The sequence below is a fragment of the Acinonyx jubatus genome, chromosome C1 (genome assembly GCF_027475565.1).
Source record: "Acinonyx jubatus isolate Ajub_Pintada_27869175 chromosome C1, VMU_Ajub_asm_v1.0, whole genome shotgun sequence".
NCBI classification, from domain to species: domain Eukaryota; kingdom Metazoa; phylum Chordata; class Mammalia; order Carnivora; family Felidae; genus Acinonyx; species Acinonyx jubatus.
The window spans coordinates 150290560-150310000 of record NC_069381.1 but is presented as its reverse complement, the minus strand read 5'-3'; the positions used below and the strand labels follow the sequence as shown (position 1 = coordinate 150310000).

Here is a 19441-nt window from a genome sequence, read left to right as displayed (position 1 = left end):
ATTAGTCCTATTTTAAAGATGAAGAAACTGAAGTTCAAAGTTTAAGGAACTTGCACTAGGACTCATATGTGAGTAGCTCTACTGGGACTTGAACCCAACTCTGTGTGGTTTTAAAGTCTACATGTCTAAGCGTGTTTGGGGATTGAGTTCCATTTCTACAAAGCATGGCGATACAAACTGAGTCTGTGTCTATTCCATCTCTCTCTGGCTGCGAGGCTTTAGTCCTATTCATCAGTCTCTCTTTCTTTTGCCTACTTACCATGTTTATAAAATCCCGTAAGGGAGTGCAAGGCTTAACTTCTATCACATTCGAAACTGCTCAGCCTAACAGACAACATCAGCCCAAAACTGAGGCGCTGTCCTTAAAGAGAAAAACAGCTTTCTACTTAATTTGTTGAGATTAAGCATAACATTCAAAATCTCTGTGCCTATCGGTGAAAATCTGGATATGTCCACAGACATGTTCTTGCCCCCTCTTGATGAAATATATTGTGAGCAACACTCCTTCAAACACACGTGTGCTCATACATCACCCCAAGTGCTCTTGTGCACAATTAAGCTAAAGCATGCTGGCCTGAGGCAAACACTGTTTTGGTACCCACAACTGTATCTTTAAAAAGATTCCTTGCTCCTTCAGGGGCAATCCTTTTCCTGTGAGGGAATAAAGCCGGTCAATATTTAGGGACAAAAGGGGGACCAAGAGCCTTCAGCACGGGCTCCGCATTGCTAGATGAAGGTGCGGAAGGAACAGGTGAAGTCAAGATTTAGCGAGGAGATTCCCAGAAAGCAGTGATGAGGGAAGACAGTGTGCAAGTCTAAGAAGCAACTTTTAGGCAGGGAAAGATTCCCTTCACGTTTAAAGAAAAAGAAACGCACACAATGTGTCTTCTTCTCTTGTGCTTCTTGTATTTCTTTCTTATATATTCGTCACCTACGTTTTGATGCAAGCATCCCAGCTAGCTTCTGTACGGGCCCACCTGAAGCACTCCTGAGAGATTTCATTCGAGCTACTCCAGCCTGTCCCGTGTGAATAAGCACAGGTCCCCCACTCAGCTGGTCTCTACTCCAAGGATCGCGTTTCAAAATCTGTCGAAAGGAATCAAGGAATCAAGGTATTTTCTTTTTCCCTGAATCACTGGTCAGTTCTTCTCTACTCCAGTTCTTCTCTATTAAGTGAGGACTGTGCTACCAGCCTGTGGACTCACCATTTACAGATCTTTTTTTTTTTTTTTCCACCGAGATTTTGCATGGTCATGTAATTGATGCAATTATAATTTCCCCTTTAAGGTCTGTCTCCACATCCACATTGTAAGCTCCTGTAAGCCAGTCTCTCTCGTATATCACCGTATTCCGAGTGCCCAGCACAGTACCTTGAGCCCTTCAGGACACAAAACGCATTAATAATCTTAGGTGGGCGAGAGAGGAGCAAAGAAACAATACTAATGGATCCCTTAGTAAAATCCAATAGTAAAAAGACTGAGAGAGGGAAAGCTACATGGAGATGTACTGGAAAGAGGAGCTCCAATGTTTTTAGGAAGAGGTCAGTGATAGAGAAAACTCTGGCTGTGGGTGACTCAGATCAGGCCCCTTGTCTCTTAACCATAGAGAATACGACTCCGAATATGTGAATATTGAGGACTGAGTAGTTGGAAGACGTTAAAACTGGTTTCGACATTTAAAAAGATTAGCAAAGAAGATGAAAACTAGAAAAATATATAAAACTTAAGTTGTTTCTTTTCTCTTTTCCATCTAAATGAGTAACCATTAATGCCTGAAAAGCAGCAACAAACCCGGTATCATGTCATTGTATGTTCGTTAATTTCGAAGTGCTCTTTTTTTGTATGCAAAACACTGTTGCCCATGTTGCATAATTACCTAATCCTACCTAGGGGGAAAAGTAAAACTAGACAGAAAAACTAAAGAGGAAGTTAAGGATAAATCAGAATCCACGATTCCCAATTACAACTGAAAACTATTTGAATATAACTCAATATTATTTATTGATCTATATACTATGGGGGCGATTTCTCAAACTACGTACTATTTGGTAAAAGTCTGCCAGGAGTCAATCTGTAAGTCTGTGACAGTTCTGTTCTCTACCAGCATCACAAAGAAAGGGTCCAGGGTGCTTAGAGTTCCCTGAATGAAAGGCACTGTACAAGTAGAGAGTGGTGCATGTATTATTAACCTTCCTGCACTTGTTTCCTCATCTGTAATATGGGGTTAATGACATTTCTGTACCTCACAAGAATGTTGTGCGAATTAATGTTTGTAAAGCCCTTTAAGATCCGCGGATGAAAGATGCCATAAAAGTCCAAAGGTGGTAATATTATAGTTATTGAAACTGGAAACACCAATAATGCTGGGAACTGAATATATATTTGGTTGCAAGGCACCCCGTGTATTATGAATTCACAGGCACTTATAGAACCTCACTGTTTCAAAATTAATGTTTTTATACATATATATATATATATATATATGATAAATCCCAAAGAGATATTACATATATGTGATAAGCCAAATGAATGTAATTTGTTCATAAGTGGCAAAAACACAGTAACGGAGTCCACGTTTCTTCCCTGTCTCTTTCTAGAAAGCACTGTAGTAGAATACGTTGGATCTGTACTTGAAATTATGTAATGTTAGAACGGTCTGTTTAGAAGGAGGCAGTAAATGGCATGTTACAAATGCTAACATGATCTAATGAAATCATCTGTACCTCTCAATACTGCTATATTTTTCTATACACTTTGAATCTACTTAGTTTATAAATAGAAAGCAAAAAACACGTAACAGAAATCTTTTTGAAAATGAAAAAGACAAATTATCATTTGTCACCTGTTTGTCTGAACTAATTCTAATGTGGGCTTTAAGAATTTTTCTAAATGTTTAAAAAGGCATTTTAGGGGCGCCTGGGTGGCTCAGTCAGTTAGACGTCTGACTTCGGCTCAGGTCATGATCTCGCGGTCCATGAGTTCGAGCCCCGCATCGGGCTCTGTGCTGACAGCTCAGAGCCTGGAGCCTGCTACAGATTCTGTTTCTCCCTCTCTCTCTGACCCTCCCCCGTTCATGCTCTGTCTCTCTCTGTCTCAAAAATAAATAAACATTAAAAAAAAATTTTTTAAAAAATAAAAAATAAAAAGGCATTTTACTGAATCACTATAATACGAAAAAGGAGGAGAAAGTAAGTTTTCCAATACGGCAGCAGCATTTTTAAAATATTCAAATATCTCATGAAATATATACATATATATATATCCACTCACTCACTTAACACTTCACTCATTCTTAATAATTGTGTTTATTTTTGCCACACATACAAAGTGTAGAACACATATGAGCGTGAATGTGAATATATGTTTACATGTAGAGAAAACAGGCTGGAAACACGACACCATTCCATTACCAAACTTCATAATAACTACCTCTAGGAAGTGGTTTGTCATTAGGGGAAGTGCAAAAGAACTTTCATGTTTTATTTTACACCATTCTATACTGATTGATTTTGTTACCAAAAGCATATATAACTTTTTAATTTTTAAAAGCCATATACACAGAATGAAAGACTGTTTGAAAGACTAAAAAACAAAAGTGAAGATTGGTGAGATAAAACTAAAGAATTAAAGTTAGAATTTAAGTAACACACTAAATTTATTGTCAAACAGACTGAAAAAGAAGGACAAACAGTTAAAGGGAGGATTCATTACCCTTGATCATAATTTAGGAGAATTAACAAACACATCTGTTTTTGTTTTTTCAAGACACATCTTAAAGACTTTTTAAGATTTAATTAGAAGGAATGCAATTTTGTCTTTTAATCCATTGAAGCATGATTTTCAACTAAGTAGGAAAAAGGTTAACTTCAATGATAGTGGCAAGCAGTCAAGGAAAAACAACAGAGTTCACAATTAAGTTAAGGAGTCAAACAAACGTTATATTTAGAAAGTCAAGAGCTTTGTTTTGGCTGTTTTAGAGGTTTTCTCCAATTTATGGGAGGTTCAAGGTTACCTAGCTCAACATCCAGAGCTCAAAGTCATTGCAGAGTTTATTCAATAGGAGAGTTCAAAGATTTAAATGTGTATTACAATAGAAAAATGTGAAACCTGGGACTGCTGACTTTATAAGTAAATTATAGCAAACAGTCACATGGACCAGCATATCTCTAGACAGCTAAAAAGCAGAAAAAGCTATATTTAGAAATTTAAAATCAGGGAACAATAAAACGTGTTTAAGGTCTTACCAAAAATTGTAAGTTCTTATACGCATATTTATAAATAAGACACTTACCAGAAATTTGAATAACAGGTAAATAGAATTGAAAAATTATGTGACCTGAATTCCATTTCATCTGCCCTAATAACCATTATATGATTTTTTGTTTTACCTGTACTCTTTACTTTTGGTTTCATCGTATCATTTTTTTTTTAACCTACAAACTCCTTGGTTAATATCTGGCAAGACTGTGGTGCTATAGAAGTGCAAGAAGCCAGTGATATTTTATTTAACTTTTTTATTTTGATTAGTTATACAGATATATTGACCTCTTGATTTCCTTGGAATCGTCTAGAATTTCTTGTAGATAGGTAAATAACATTGTATGTCACTGTCATTACTGATTTCCAGCAGAATGTATTAGACTGTAATGAAGTGATCAGTTCCTGACAGAGTGTTTAGTAAATGATAATGGCCAACAAACACTAATGAATTAATGAATTAAGTAGATATAATGCTTATAATGAAATTAATTCATTGGCTTACTTTTATGAAGGCTGTTGTAGAAAAATGTTAACTCCTCTGAGGTCTACACGTTTCCATTCAAGTTACCTCCTTTTCCCTTTTTTTTTTCATTACCAAATTTAAGTTTTCTCATGTAGAGAAACTTTGTGATTAGTCCGCCATTACTGAACTTCTCTCTCCAAAGACATGAAAAATACAGTAAATACCAAAGGACAGATCTTTTTCCTTATTTTTTTGTCCTTTTTTTTCTTAAAGTTTATTTATTTATTTTGAGAAAGAAAGAGAGCAACGGGGGAGGGGGGCAGAAAGAGAGAGAGAGAGGGAGAATCCCTAGCAGGGATCTGTGGGTCAGTGTGCAGAGCCCGCTGCGGGGCTCCAACGATTGAGCTGAAGTCAAGAATCGGGAGGCTTAACCGACTGAGTCACGCAGGCACCCCTCATTTGTCCTTTTCTATCACCTTCACTAATTCCACTTTCTCTGTCAGTCCCTGGCCTGGTTATTCCTAAGGTTCTAGCCGTAATTGTCCTCTCATTCTATACTTGCTTCTGGCTCCTATGATTTCCTTCAGACTCCTCAGATGATACGTCCCATCTCAAATATTCAACTACATGAAATGTATCCTCAATCATGTTCACTTGTTCATTCATTTGTTCATTCACTCTTTTATTCATTCACAAATTAGTTTTGACTCCAGATTTGCCCCCATTTTTTCTCAATAAAGCAGCCACGTAATGCTGCAATTCAAATCATGTCAGTTCCCACTCAAAACCCTCATGATGTTCCATTTCACTTAGAGTCTTTAACAGTAGTCTACAAGAACCTAAGTTATCCTTCTCCCTCTTAAATCCCTGATTTCATCTAATATTACTCCTCATTCATTCTGCTCAGCCACCTTGTACGAACACAATGTCCAGTCCTGCAAGAACATTTACACTGCAGTCTCTTTGGGGAATGCTCATCCACATGGCTTAGTCTTTACCTTCTTTAAGCTTTGGCTTAAATGATACCTTCTCAGCATGACTTCACCTGTTCATTGCATTTAAAAATAAAATTCTTCAACTTAAGTACTTCCTATCCACTTCTGTGCTTTCCTTGTCTTCTTTGCACCAAACACCCTTTAACATAAAGACTGGCCAACAATGGCCTGTGGACCAAATCTAGTCTGCCTCTTGTTTTTATAAGATTTTATTCCAACAGCCTAGCCCATTCTATTTTGTATTGTCTATGGTTTGTTTTGTGCTACGATGCTAGAGTTGAGAGTTTCCAACAAAGACCAGCTGGCTTACAAAGTTTAAATTATACACTACCTGCCTCTGTACAGAAAAAGTTTGCCAGCCTATGTTCTAATGTATCAAAGAGCAGGCAGGGACTTGTTTCTGTTTTGTTCACTGCCCCTAGAACAGTGCTCAACACACAGCAGGCACTGGAAAAACATTTGTAAATAAATAAATGAATCTCCTAATATGTGCCAAATAACGAGCAAAAGTTTTGCTTTTCATACACTGCCCATGCAATCCTACTACATTTTCCTGTTCAATTTGTTTCTCCCTAAGTAAAATAACACAAAGTCAAAAATAATGAAAGCTAAATAGCATCTCCTCATTCCTTAAACCTCAAACATCCCTTTATTTTTTACTTTCAACGAATGACATTGCTCCATTTTTATTTGGACAAATAGAAGCAGTGAAAAAACAACCACAACACATTCCAACAACTATCTATGCCAACCTATTTGCATGTATCCCCATGTATTTGTATCCCTCCATGTTAGGTGGATGACTAGTCTCATATCCCTTAACAGTTAAATCTCCTTTTTTTCTATCTCCTTAATAGCAAAACTCATCAGAAAATTCTTTATACTTGCTGTTGTCACTTAATCACTTCTCATTCTTAACTCACTATAAGACTTTCATCCCCACCATGTCAATGAAGGCTCACTTATCCAAGTTGTCAACAATACGTATTTTGCCAAGTCCAATGAATGATCAGTTATCAGTCTTCATGTTACTTGACCTCTAAGCATCTGGCAGAATTGACCATACCTTCCTTCCTAACATACTTTCTTCTCTATCTATCTAGTACACCACATTCTTCTGTTTTTCTTCCTATTTCATGACCTATTACTACTCAGTCTCTTTTACTGTTCCTTCCTTCCTGATCTCCAAATGTTCTGAGCCTCATCCCTGTCTCTCTCTCTCTCTCTCTCTTTTTTTTTTTTTTCTAATTCCTTAGGCCTATCATCTATTTCTATAAAGTTTATTCTCATGCTTTTATCAATATAGACTCTAGCAGAAAAACAGAAAATAGCACACTGTATGTGGGTAATGTGAGGAGAGTCTAATTAAGGAATTATTTATTTACAAGGTGCGAACACGGCATGGAATACGTAAGGGATAAGACAGTACCATGGAATAAAGAGCAGCAGAGCTCTGTTTTGCAATGGTGTACAAGACCAACTTTAACTGGTTTATGAGAAGAGACTCCTATTAAGTTTTTGGCAGTTTGCAAGTCTGTTGTCAAATGCAGCCATTATTAAAAATTAAACTATATAAATTTACAATTAAATAAATATTAAAAGTAAAAGTCATAAATGTTAAAATCCATCATTTCTCAATTATTTTACTACAATTTTCTATTACACATGTTTCTTCAGGTTTATGTGTATTATAACTGTATGACAGAAATAATATATAATACATTACTTCACAACTCTTCTCAACTTTACATTCAATGATACCATACTGGTAGCTTAAAATGGGCCATAGATAGAGAATTTATACCACAGAAATTAGCACAGACTTGACAAAGTGATGGAGAAAATATTAATAACACAGATTATACTTAAAACTGCTTCATGTCTATAACCATTACATTAGAGATAATAATTTAAAAACTTGGTAATATATTCTTCCAGTAGTCAAAAACTATTAACTGATTTACTTAATAAGTCATTCACATTATTTACAAATTCCAAAATATGCTTTTTCGTTTCACTTTCATTGTAAGCATTAACATAAATGAAAATATCAACCAAAATTCATATTGGATCTGCACTTGCTTATCAATCATAAGAGTTTGGCAAAAATCAACAAAATTCTCTATGAAACTCAATCTCTGGAAACTCTGGCTACAAGAAACTTATTGTACTGCATACTTCATTGTTATTTGTAAATTGTGTTATACACGTTCTTTATACTGGAAAAATTTGTAACACACTTCCACACTTATCTTTTCATCTATCTGTGTATACATATGGTTTTTAGAGACACGGCTGTTAAGTATTTGCCAACATACAACTGTTCTGTAACCTTCCTGAGGCCTGAGGGAGCAAGGAGAATAAGCGTAGAGAGGAAACTCAAGAAGAAAGAACTATGTAGAGGGGGCCATCTAATAGGAGCTATGATTTTTGGTAGAGGGATGCAGAATGTCTTTAGTGAAGGGTTAGAAAGAAAAGAGAGATGAAAATAAATACTTTGACCTCATTCCACTTTCTCCTTCCATCTCTCACCAAGGTTCCTCATTTGGGCTGAACTCAAGTAGAAGCCAAAGGGCAAAAGAGCATTTGCCTGCTAGAGCACAGAATGCTATGGAAAATAGTAGAGTGGATGTGGAGGGGCAGATGGAAGTTATTCAGAACAGTCCACCCCTTCTGCATCTCAACATAACATTGAGCTTAAACAGGCAGAAAACTTGTGGCCCAGAGACAGCAGTTACATGTAGTGGGCTAGGTAATAGTCCCCAGAGACAGTAGGCCCTAATTCTTAGAAACTGTAAATGTTACCTTATTTAAAAAAAGAGTCTTTGCAGATTTGGTTAAGAATCTTATCCTAGATTATCTGGGTGGACCCCAAATGCCACCACACATGTCCATATAAGAAAGAAGGGCAGAGGGAAAATTGAAACATTCATAGAGGAGAAAGCTATGTGAAGACAATAGCAGAGATTGGAGCGATGCAACCATAAGCCAAGGAAAGCTAGTAGTGACCAGGAGCTGGAAGAGGCAAGGAACAAAAAGATCCTATTCGAGAGCCTCTGAAGAAAATACAGACTTGCCACCACCGTGATTTTGGCCCAGTGTTATTCATTTTGGTCTTTTGGACTCCAGAACTGTGAACAAATAAATTTCTGTTGTTTGCCAACAACACCCAGTTTGTACTAATTTGTTATAGCAGTCACAGGAAACTAATACAACACACAAAGTCCCATCAGATACCATATTATCAACTGGAGCATATCAGTTTGGTCATACTCCCACCTGATATCTATATTAGCCATCGTGAGTGTTATTCATATAAAGCAATAAGGGGTTTGGGATAGTCACATAAAATAGTTGCTACATTCTCGCTTTCGTAGATACATCTGAGACTTAGGTTGGAACATGTTTTAAGGAACTTTTAATGAGATCACAGGTGTGAGCTGAGGAAAAGGTTGCAAAGCAATTCAAGTCAGTACAATAGGAATCTGAGCCACTCTGCTTCTGCAGTTTATCTCTTCTAGACTTCCATGGTATTATTTATGCCATGTCCATTTTATAATAGAATTGTTCTGTGTACTTTCAATTCTATGGTTCCATGAATTAGATAACACCAATTAAAGATGGGCAATTGGGTACCATAGTACTTTGATACCTATGGCAAGGTGTTCAGTTTCTACCAGGTCCAAGAGCAAGTGAATGATTGCTAATCTCTTCAGATATTAGTTTGTTAGCAGAAGAGGGCATGGCCTTACTCAAAAATTCTATTGTCTACACTGTTTCTGCTACTAGAAATTGCCAGAGGTTCCATATTGAAGGTAAACGAGCTTATTACTCAGTCCACGTAGTTTAGCCTCCTGGGGCACAGAACAAAGTAAAGAATGGAGTGGATGTGTCAGTCAGCCACAGATACTTCTTTTATTTGTTTGTTTATTTATTTATTTATTTATTTATTTATTTATTTTGAGAGAGAGAGAGAGACAGAGAGACAGAGATAGAGAAGGAGCGGGGAAGGGGCAGAGAGAGAGGGGGACAGAGGATCCAAAGCAGGCTATGTGCTGACAGCAGAGAGCCCGATGTGGCATTTGAACTCATGAACTGCAAGATCATGACCTGAAGCAAAGTCTGACACTTAAGCAACTGAGCCACCCAGGTGCCCGTACCACAGATACTTCTAATGCCATTAGGTTTGTTAGGTCATAATGCCAAGGTGTAAAGTTTTTCTTGCTATGAGGCCCATTCAAATCTTACAATTTTAAGGTTGCCCACTAAATACATGACAGTAGCATGCCTAAATGTTTCCTCCAAAAATCCAGCTGGGTTCCTTTCATTGTGACAGTGCAGCAAATCAGCTCCATTTTAAATTGGATCTTCTGACATGTCCCAGACCCCTGGACTTCTAGCAACCTCACTAAAGTGATAGTGTTTTCATGAGATCTATCTCCAACTCTGGTATACATGTGGCTTACTTTTTTTTTTTCCTTTTCTACTTCTTCTCCACCCCCCCCCCCCCCAGAGAATGTAGGCAGTGATCACACGTCACTTACACTTAAGGTGTCTTCTTCTCACTTAACAAGTCTAATGATCATACTATTTTGTGAAATATCAAATTAGTCAAGTTCTCTCTTGACTATATTTTGACAGAGATGAGCAGGCATAGGTTAGGCCAAGAGAGTAAAGGTATATTGATATCCCTGCCTTGTGAAAGAAACTGCTTCTGTTTCTGTTTACTAATAAAGGAAAGGGGAAAATGCATTCGTTAAGTCACAGGTGTCAGGGGCTATACTGATTTCCTCCAGTGAAGATACGACATTGGGAACATCAGATCTGATTGGCATCATCACTTAATTAAGTTTCTGGTAATTTATCCTCATTCTCCAAGACCTATCTGACTTTCACATCAGCCCCCAAGCAAGTGAGAAAAATGAGGATATTATAGGATTCACCATCTATTAATTGTTCGAGTATTTGGGGTGGCACATCCCCTTTTTGATGAAGTATTGCTTTTGGTTTATCTTGGCAAAGGAAGACACAGTTCCAGGGGCTTCAACTTTGCCCTTATTCTGCAGTAGAACTCACTTCATATCAGGAAATTCTATCATAATGTTTTCCTATTTTTACTATGCATTTTTGGCCTATAGGAAAAAAAAAAGTGGATCTGAAGTCCCTCTGGATACTTTCTGAAATGGACTTGGACCATCTGATAACAGAGAATTTATTATCAGATCTTCATAAATCCCAACCCTGGCTAGTGGACCTCAGTGGTATTTCAGGACTCCAGGCATTAGAATTATTGAGAAGAGATATTTAATAACCCCTAAACTCTATCTCCCCCTTCTCCAGTGCAGTGGTTCTCAAAGTGTGGTACCTAAACCAGCAGCATCAAAATCACTTGGGAGCTTATTAGAAATATAAATTCTGGTGTCTCTACCCCAAACTTACTAAATCAGTAGGACCTAGAAATCTGTTTTAAAAGCCCTCCAAGTGATTCTGATGCATGCTTACATTTAAGAACCACTGCTTCAGGAACAATCAATTAAATAGCTGCAAGTACCTCCGAAACAGATGTGGAAGAAGAGTCATGATATATATCTGTGACCCTATTGCCAGGTCATTCCTTGAAAGGTCTGACTACCTTCTCAAATAAAGGCCTCTAAGTCTGTAAAGTAGCGTAAGTCTAGAGACAAGGTAAAAAGAAGTAAATCCCCATTATTGTAATTCAGGTTAATTTTATGTCCACTAGGCCAAGGATTTTTCTCCCTAGATATACCAAGTAGCTCCTCAGTTAGATGCCCTTTTGTTTCTAAAAACTCTATGATCAATTAGCTGCTGCCAAAGATCCCTGAAAGTCAAATCAGAATGTTTTCTGATTACTCCATTCTGATTATTACTCCAGCTATGTGGCTTATTATGGTAATTTTATCCACTTTGTCTATAATAAATAAGCACTCCTACTTGGCCTCGAATTCTCTGGCTTCCTATTATTCCCATTGTCATCATAAAATACAATTCCATCATTCCATGCCCTACTATAAATGCTGGCATAGAGAGAACAGCCACCAATGAGCATTGCTTCAGTTTTCAAGGATACTGGTATCTCTCCCTAACAATGGATTCCTTAAGGTCTTGATAAAGGGCATGTTCCCAGGGCCCTCTTGGGTAATTCAAATAAAGACTGGCTGATCTGGTTACACATAATAAACCCATTCTAGTATTCTCATTTTCCCAAGACTTGATTCCTTCCCCTATATTGTGTCAGAGAAGTTATGTTATTCAACCTATTCAATGTCAGCCACAATTGATTGAGCCCTGGATTCAAACAGACAACCAAACAGACCTAGGTGCTCAAGACAACACATTAAATCCCAAATCCTGAGGAATAAATTCTTGTCAACCTAATCCAGCTTTATATTTTTTCTTCCTTGATCTAACACCCATATAATTCACTCCAATATATATTCTCTAGACTTCTGCCAATAGAAATCAATGATATTCTTTAAGTCTTTCATTGTTAGGCTATTTCTCCCTCAAAGACCCAGTCTTGTACTTCTCTTTCTGGCTACATTAGAGTCTAATGTTCATTATCAATCTGGAGGCTTTTGAGAGAGCTGGAGGTTGATCCTAGGAAGAATAGGCTTCAGATGGTGAAACTACTACCCTAGAGTCAGTAACTAAAAGGCTGGTTCCCTCAAATACTGGGGGAGAGGTTGCCTCTGCTAGAAAGGCATACAGGAATTCAAAGTTCTCAGCTCTGTTTTTTGTCTGCCCAAATGTCCCAATTCCAGCATATGAGATCCTTCTTCTTCCCACCAGTTCCTTTACCTCAATATAAAAGACTTGATGGGTTTAATTGGTGGTCAAATCTTCAACTGTTATATTCGAGGCATGGACTTGATCCCCAGCTATATTTTATCAGCTTCAGGAGATGAAGGGCTCCTTCAAGCTGCTAGAGACTTGATTTTTCTGTACATGATCACAGCTGGATATTCAATTTCTCCTTTTCCTTTCATATACTCCCTTACGACTATCAAAAGAAGGCAGTTGATGTCACCATCTTTATAATTACCATTATTGCCATAGTGATAACTGCCAAAACCACCTCACTGCACAACACTTTTCCCACTTTACTGGTGTTAATTTAAACAATCATAATGCCACTGTGTGCCACGGATTAACCATGCCCCAATCCCCACCCTAAACCCCCACCCAGACAGTTATCAATGCACTACTCAAACATGTGAAATATAATCCCAGAATTCCATTTGAGAGTCATTTCCTGGGGCCACTTCTAGTAACAATTACTATATTAGTCTTAATAGATCATAGGGAAGGAGCCTGGGGAATACTGTATTATTTTGTGTCCCAGCAGGAAACACATGGCATACTAAAATTAGGATAATCAGAGGAGGATTTGATAAACGGTGTTTCATAAAGGGGTGAGCAGGGTGTGAGGAAACCATAAACTATAATGAAATACGCTATGGTAAGTAACAGCAGGTGGTCTGTTACCACTCCTAGGACTAAAAGGGTAAGAACAGCGGGGACAGCCTAGAAGCAAGAGAGAGAAAGCTGGGTAAAGAGGGACACTTGACAAGAACTATGGCATTTGGTTGAGGGCGTCAGACAGCCCATTTTAATATCTTAGAGAAGGAGCCAGGGTAGCAAATGAAACTTCCACTTCTCCCTCTTTCCTCTCCATTGCAAAGGTTTCCCATTGGAAGAAACTAATCAAAAGCCAGAGGTCAAGAGAATCCATTGTCACCTCCTGTGACTAAATCAAGGGGAACTGGAGAAGAAACAGAAGGTATCCACCACAATATCGATTATTTCCAACTCAGTATCTCCAGCCCTAAACTCTCTAATAAGGGCCAGACTTTTATACCCAACTGTCTGCTCAAGATATTCTCTTGAATACCAAATATCTCAAATTAACATATTCAGAATGGAAGTCACTGTTTTGCCCTCCTACGCTTACCTATACCTCACCCGCTCCTGTCTGCCCCATCTTAATGAATGTCACATTTTCCCATTACTCAATTCTAAAATCTAAAAATCATTTTTTTATTTCTTTCCTCACATCCATCATAAAATCTTCAGTCTAAAATATGTCCCAAATCAGAATACTTTGTTACCACAACCACGACAATTCTATTCCAAATAATGATTATCATTCACCTAGACTACTGCAGTAACCTGTCAACTTGACTCACAGTTCTGTTCTTGCCCTCCTATACTCTATTATCCAAATAGGAATCAGAATGATCTTCTGAAAACGTAAATCAGACCGTTATTACTATCTTGCTAAAAAGTATGTCATTAAACTTAATAGTAAAAATCTAAACTCCTTATCATGGCTGAATATCCTGTATCAGCTAACTCCTATATACCTCTCTACATTCATTTCCAACCACTGGCCTTCTTATTGTTCTTAGAAAATACTAACTTTATTACCATTTTAGGGTCTTTGTATTTACTGTTCTTATTTCTTAGAATGTTTAACCTCCAGATCTTCAACTGATTCTCTTGTATCATTTAATTTTATGACCTTATGTCATCATGTCATCTCATATTATATCCTCAGAGGGTCTTCTCTAACTATCCAATCTTACATAGTACACACCTCTAGCCTTCTCTATCCACTTATTTTGGTTTATTTTTTTTCCCACTATCTGTTCCTTATTGTTTCATTTGTTCTCGATCTCCCTCACTAGAATATTAAGTTCTGTAAGTGTAAGTAATGTGTGTATCTTGTTCATTTTCTATCTTCAGTGCCTAGAACAGTGTCCAGTACATAACAGTTACTCAATAAATAGAGTCAAGCACATAATAATACTATTGGGTTTAAAAAGTCCAATCTCCTAAGATAAGCACTTACTGTAAAGTTAAGGAAAGGACCAAGATAAGCCTGGGTAGCTTACTGGTAAGAAGCCCCAGGGTCCAGGCCCTAACAGTCCATTACCTTATATCTGATTTTATTTATTGTGGAGTATTTATTGGGTCTTTCTGTGTGTTCTGAATACACAAATGAATAAATAAATGCATGCATAAATGGAGTGTCTGTTTAGCACGTTCACATAACTATTCTAAAACACTGTTACTCCACATATCCACTTATAAATTCATCACCTCCCTTCCATCTGAAAGCACACTACTTTCCCCTCTATGTATTTCTTATCTTGGTAGTGATATAACAGCCACTCAGTCATTAAGGCTAGAAATTTTGTAAACCTTTAAATTCTACTCAGTTAAGTCACGAACATGGCTCAAACCTATTTTTTTCCTTTTCATTTTCTGTAATAATTCCCTGGTTCATGACCTCTTATATGTATGGTTTATTAATTAACATTCACTAATCTTATCTATTGATTTTTTTTAACTCATCATAAAAAGTACTGTTGCAGTTTTTTTCTAAAGCCTGGGTTAGACAACTCTGTGTGTCCAACGTAATCATCCAGATCTTTACTACTTGCATCCTCATGTCTTAATCTACCACGCACTTCCTTATTTCCACTTATCTATACTTCCACCATCTTGGAATTCTCTATTTTCCTTCTTTCCAATTTAATTCTTCATTCATTCTTCAAAGACAAACTCAAGTACTATTTCTTTTATAAAGCGCTCTTTAATTGCCCTAGTCGGGCTTAATTGCTCTTCCTCTTTCATTTCAATGCACATTGATTATGCCTCTTTCTTCCTTGAATTATAGTTATCACTATGTCTATCTTGGTTGCAATCTTTAAATTATCTTGAAAGCCACGACTATGTCTTATTTACTCCTTAATTTTCCCAGATTCTTAGGATAACGTAAAGCCAATGTGTATAATAGGAATGAAATATGCATTTCTTTAAGTGGAATTATAAATTGGCATTTTTGCTTCATGCTATTGAGGAAGATTTTTACTGACAAATTCAGAGTATTTTTGCAACTTTTCCAGTGACTTCCAAGATGAAACAATGATTTCAAGCATCCAAAGTAGCTTCTTACTTTTTAAAATACTTTCAAAACTACACATTAAAGGTCTACAATAGCCTCTTCAATTGCATTGCCACTGATCTCAATTTTTCAAAATTACTAGATTTTTTCTAGCTTTATTGAGATACAATTGATGCATAACATTGTGCAAGTTAAGATGTACCATATGTTGCTTTGATACATTTATATATTGTGAAATGACTACCACAGTAGGGTTAACACTCCCATCACCTCACACAATTACCATTTCTTCCTCTTCCCCTTCCTCTTTGTCTTCTTCTTCTTCTTCCTCCTCCTCCTCTTCCTCTTTTCTTCTTCTTCTTCTTCTTCTTCTTCTTCTTCTTCTTCTTCTTCTTCTTCTTCCCTTCTCCTCCTCCTTCTTCTTCAGTGAAAACATTTAAGATTCTTAGCAACTTTCAAGTATACAATACTATATTGTTAACTATAATCACTCACTATTCTGTCCATTAGTTCCCCAGAACTTATTCATTTTATAATTTGAAGTTTGTGCCTTTTGACCAACATTTCCCCATTTTCCCCACCCCCAAACCCCTAGCAACCACCATTCCACTCTCTGTTTCTATGAGTTTGGCTTTGTTAAGGTTCCACATATAAATGATATCATGCAGTATTTGTCTGTCTCTGTTTGACTAATTTCACTTAACATAATACCCTCAAAGTCCATCCATGTTGTCATAAAAGACAGGATTTTCTTCTTTCTTATGGCTGAATAATAGTCCATCATCAGAGTTATTAGACTGATTCTCTGATTCTTCATGGTAACGGAGACTGGCTCTAATGCATAGGCATATATCCATGCCAGTTTTCATGCAAATTGTCAGAAATGGTAATGATCAAACCCTAAATAATTAAGGATAATTTATGGTACATCACCTCTCTCACAGTTGAGAATATTAATAAGTTATAGTATTTCTCAAAACCAAACAAAAATGTATGAACTTGCTTCAAAATATTAAATATTAATACAAGCAAGGAATGTATGGTTTATGTGAGTTTTATAGATATTTTGAAGTGATAGACAATTTAAGAGACTCATTTGCCAGTCTAATTTAACAGTCAGAACTTAGGGTTCCTTAAGGAACAACTGCCAAATGAAAAAATAAATTTTTATTAAATGCAATATTCATTGGAGAACCTCTCTATTAACAATGAAGCATTGCTATTTATAGGACAATTTGTGCCTGTGTACCTGCATATACAGTGTTAAACCATTCAGTGTAAATTGATAAGAGTCTCAATATGGTATCTTTAGCTATATTCATCCTAAAGTGCTAACACAGACTTCTAGGTTTCCTTGATCCATAACAAAGGTTGCTGAACAAGGGTCTTAGATGCCTCCCCTTTGAGTTTTTAAATGTACCATATTGGAGAAGTCAAGTCTGGATCACAGGTGACCTTACTATATAATTCTATATTTAGAAAAAGGTTAATGTCAGGAAATCTATACATGCATTTCAAATTTTGACCATCACAGTTTCTGGAGATAGTGTTCCACTTGTAAACATACATAAAAAATTGCGTTGTTTAAGGGGCACTTGGGTGGCTCAGTTGGTTAGGAATCCAACTTTTGATCCTGGCTCGGGTTATGATCTCATAGTTCATGAGTTTGGGACCCATGTTAGTGCAAAGCCTGCTTCGGATTCTGTCTCTCCCTCTCTCTGCCCCTCTCCCACTCTTTTTCTTGTTCCCTCTCTCAAAATAAATAAATAAACTTAAAAAACAGTAAAAAAAAAAAAAAGTATACGCATCTTTTAAAAATCCTCTCCTAGAGTACTGAGAGATTATTGTCAGTGTGGTTCAAAGTATTCTCCTCCATAGGACATATCTATATGTTGGTTGGGAAATTTCCTTCATTAAGAGCTGTTTCAAGGCAGAGCTAGTAAGGCAGAGAAAAACTATATCAGCTGATGGGTCTTCAAGTGGCACATGCAGGCAACGGATGCTATTGGTTTCTATCAGTGTAAGAATGTTTTCTAGATGTCATAAAAAATTGGCTAACAGGGACGCCTGGGTGGCTCAGTTGGTTAAGGGTCCAAATCTTGATCTCGGCTCAGGTCATGATCTCAGGGTTCATGGGATCAAGCCCCATGTCAGGCTCTGTGCTGACAGTGCGGAGCCTGTTTGGAATGCTCTCTCTCCCTCTTTGCCCCTCCCCCACTTGAATGAGGGCTCTCTTTCTCTCTCTCTCTCTCTTAAAATAAATAAACTTAAAAAAATTAGCTAACAAATATGGATTTAATATACCTGTAATTCATGCCATCTAGACGGTTAAGATCTTATGAATATATTATAAATAAGTAATTATTCTAATTTTCATGTCAATACTTTTTAGAATTTAAAAGTGAATTTAATGGCTTATGAATAGATACTGAGGAGACAGAACTAAAAGTAATGGCTACCAGCTGCTCAATATTATTAAATAACTCAGTCTTGATCCCATGAAACTTCTCTAAATCACTGATATAGTTGATATTTTGCAAAGGTTATGCTTTCCAGTGTAATTCTGGTTAGGTTAATAAAGCTACTCTGATTCAAGTTATAGGTATGGGAACTCCTTAGAACAGAATTAAAAACAAAAACAAAAACAAAACAAAACAAAACAGAGAGGTTATTAAGAGTCCATGTACAGGCAAAATAGGTGGGTAGGTAAAGAAAGAGGAAAAGAGAAGATAGAAATAACAGATGGAGAGCGATGAAATTTGTAGGAATGTGTTGAGTGCTACCTGTTGGTAATTTGAAAAATAGTAGCAAAACAGACCCCCACCACGAGAAAGAAAGGAACTGCGCAAAGCAGACACGTTGCAGGAGATTTAGAATACCAGAACAGCAGGCCAGCTCCAGCATTGCCAAGAAAGCTGGGAAGGCAAGTCTAACAAGTTCTGGAATGCCAGGAATTAGAAAAAGCAAAGAGTAAAAGGACAAATTTTATTATCAGTGTTCTAAGAGTGAAGACAGGGTTAATACAGAGTTTTTTGTTTTTTTTGTTTTTTTTCCCAGGTAAGGGGCACCAGGCTAGTAACCCTGATTTTACTACCAAATAGATCTAGCGTAGGAGTTGATAGAACAGACTTCAACCCTAGAGACCCACTCTAGGAGTAGCATGATAGCTCTTTAGAGTTAAGGGAATAGTTGATGGGATGCAAATTACGATGGCTTTTTTTGTGTGATATAAAAACTATACTGGGACCACCAAATGGGATTTAAATTGAGCCAATGCTGCTTAGAGTTGTTATGCTAGTTTTTTGTTTTTTTTTTAACGTGAAGTATAAGTTAGAAATGTTCCCTTTCACACAAAAGGAAAATGAGGAAAAACATATAAAAACATGTACTACAATGAAAATGTTAAATATACATAATATATATAGGATTTTCTCGCTTATATGTTATATACACAAAATTGCTCTTAACTATCAAATAGCTGTGGCCAAGTCATCTCAAATAGGTCTGTTTTTACCCATGAGGAGTTTAGTTACTAGTTGGGCATATTCAGGTACTCTGCATTTGGTTCTTGCAACTTGTTTCTCCTGTTAACAAATGCATTTCATTGTGACTGCTCTTATTCCTTTCTACATAAAATGTTTGTTTACAGTATTACAGACTAAATTGCAGCTTGCTTTCTTTTGCTCAAGTCTGTCACCATAAAATAAGACGTTTGCCAATTCCAATAAAGCATTGTCTTGTATTGTAAAGACTTTCAGGATTTGAGTGGAAGCAATAGTAACAAAAAATGGTA

At 36.9% G+C, this 19441-nt stretch overlaps 2 long non-coding RNA genes across 3 annotated transcripts in view; one reads left to right on the top strand and one right to left on the bottom strand.

Moving 5' to 3' along the window:
- The window catches only part of LOC113598207 (uncharacterized), a 10345-nt gene extending 7029 nt beyond the window's left edge, over window positions 1–3316 (top strand). For both annotated transcript variants that reach the window (XR_003418839.2, XR_003418840.2), the window contains exon 4: window positions 949–3316. This is a non-coding gene — a long non-coding RNA (uncharacterized LOC113598207). The remainder of the gene's footprint in view (window positions 1–948) is intronic.
- LOC128314047 (uncharacterized) overlaps window positions 1–19441 on the bottom strand; it is a 42954-nt gene that overhangs the window by 11029 nt on the left and 12484 nt on the right. The window lies entirely within an intron of this gene.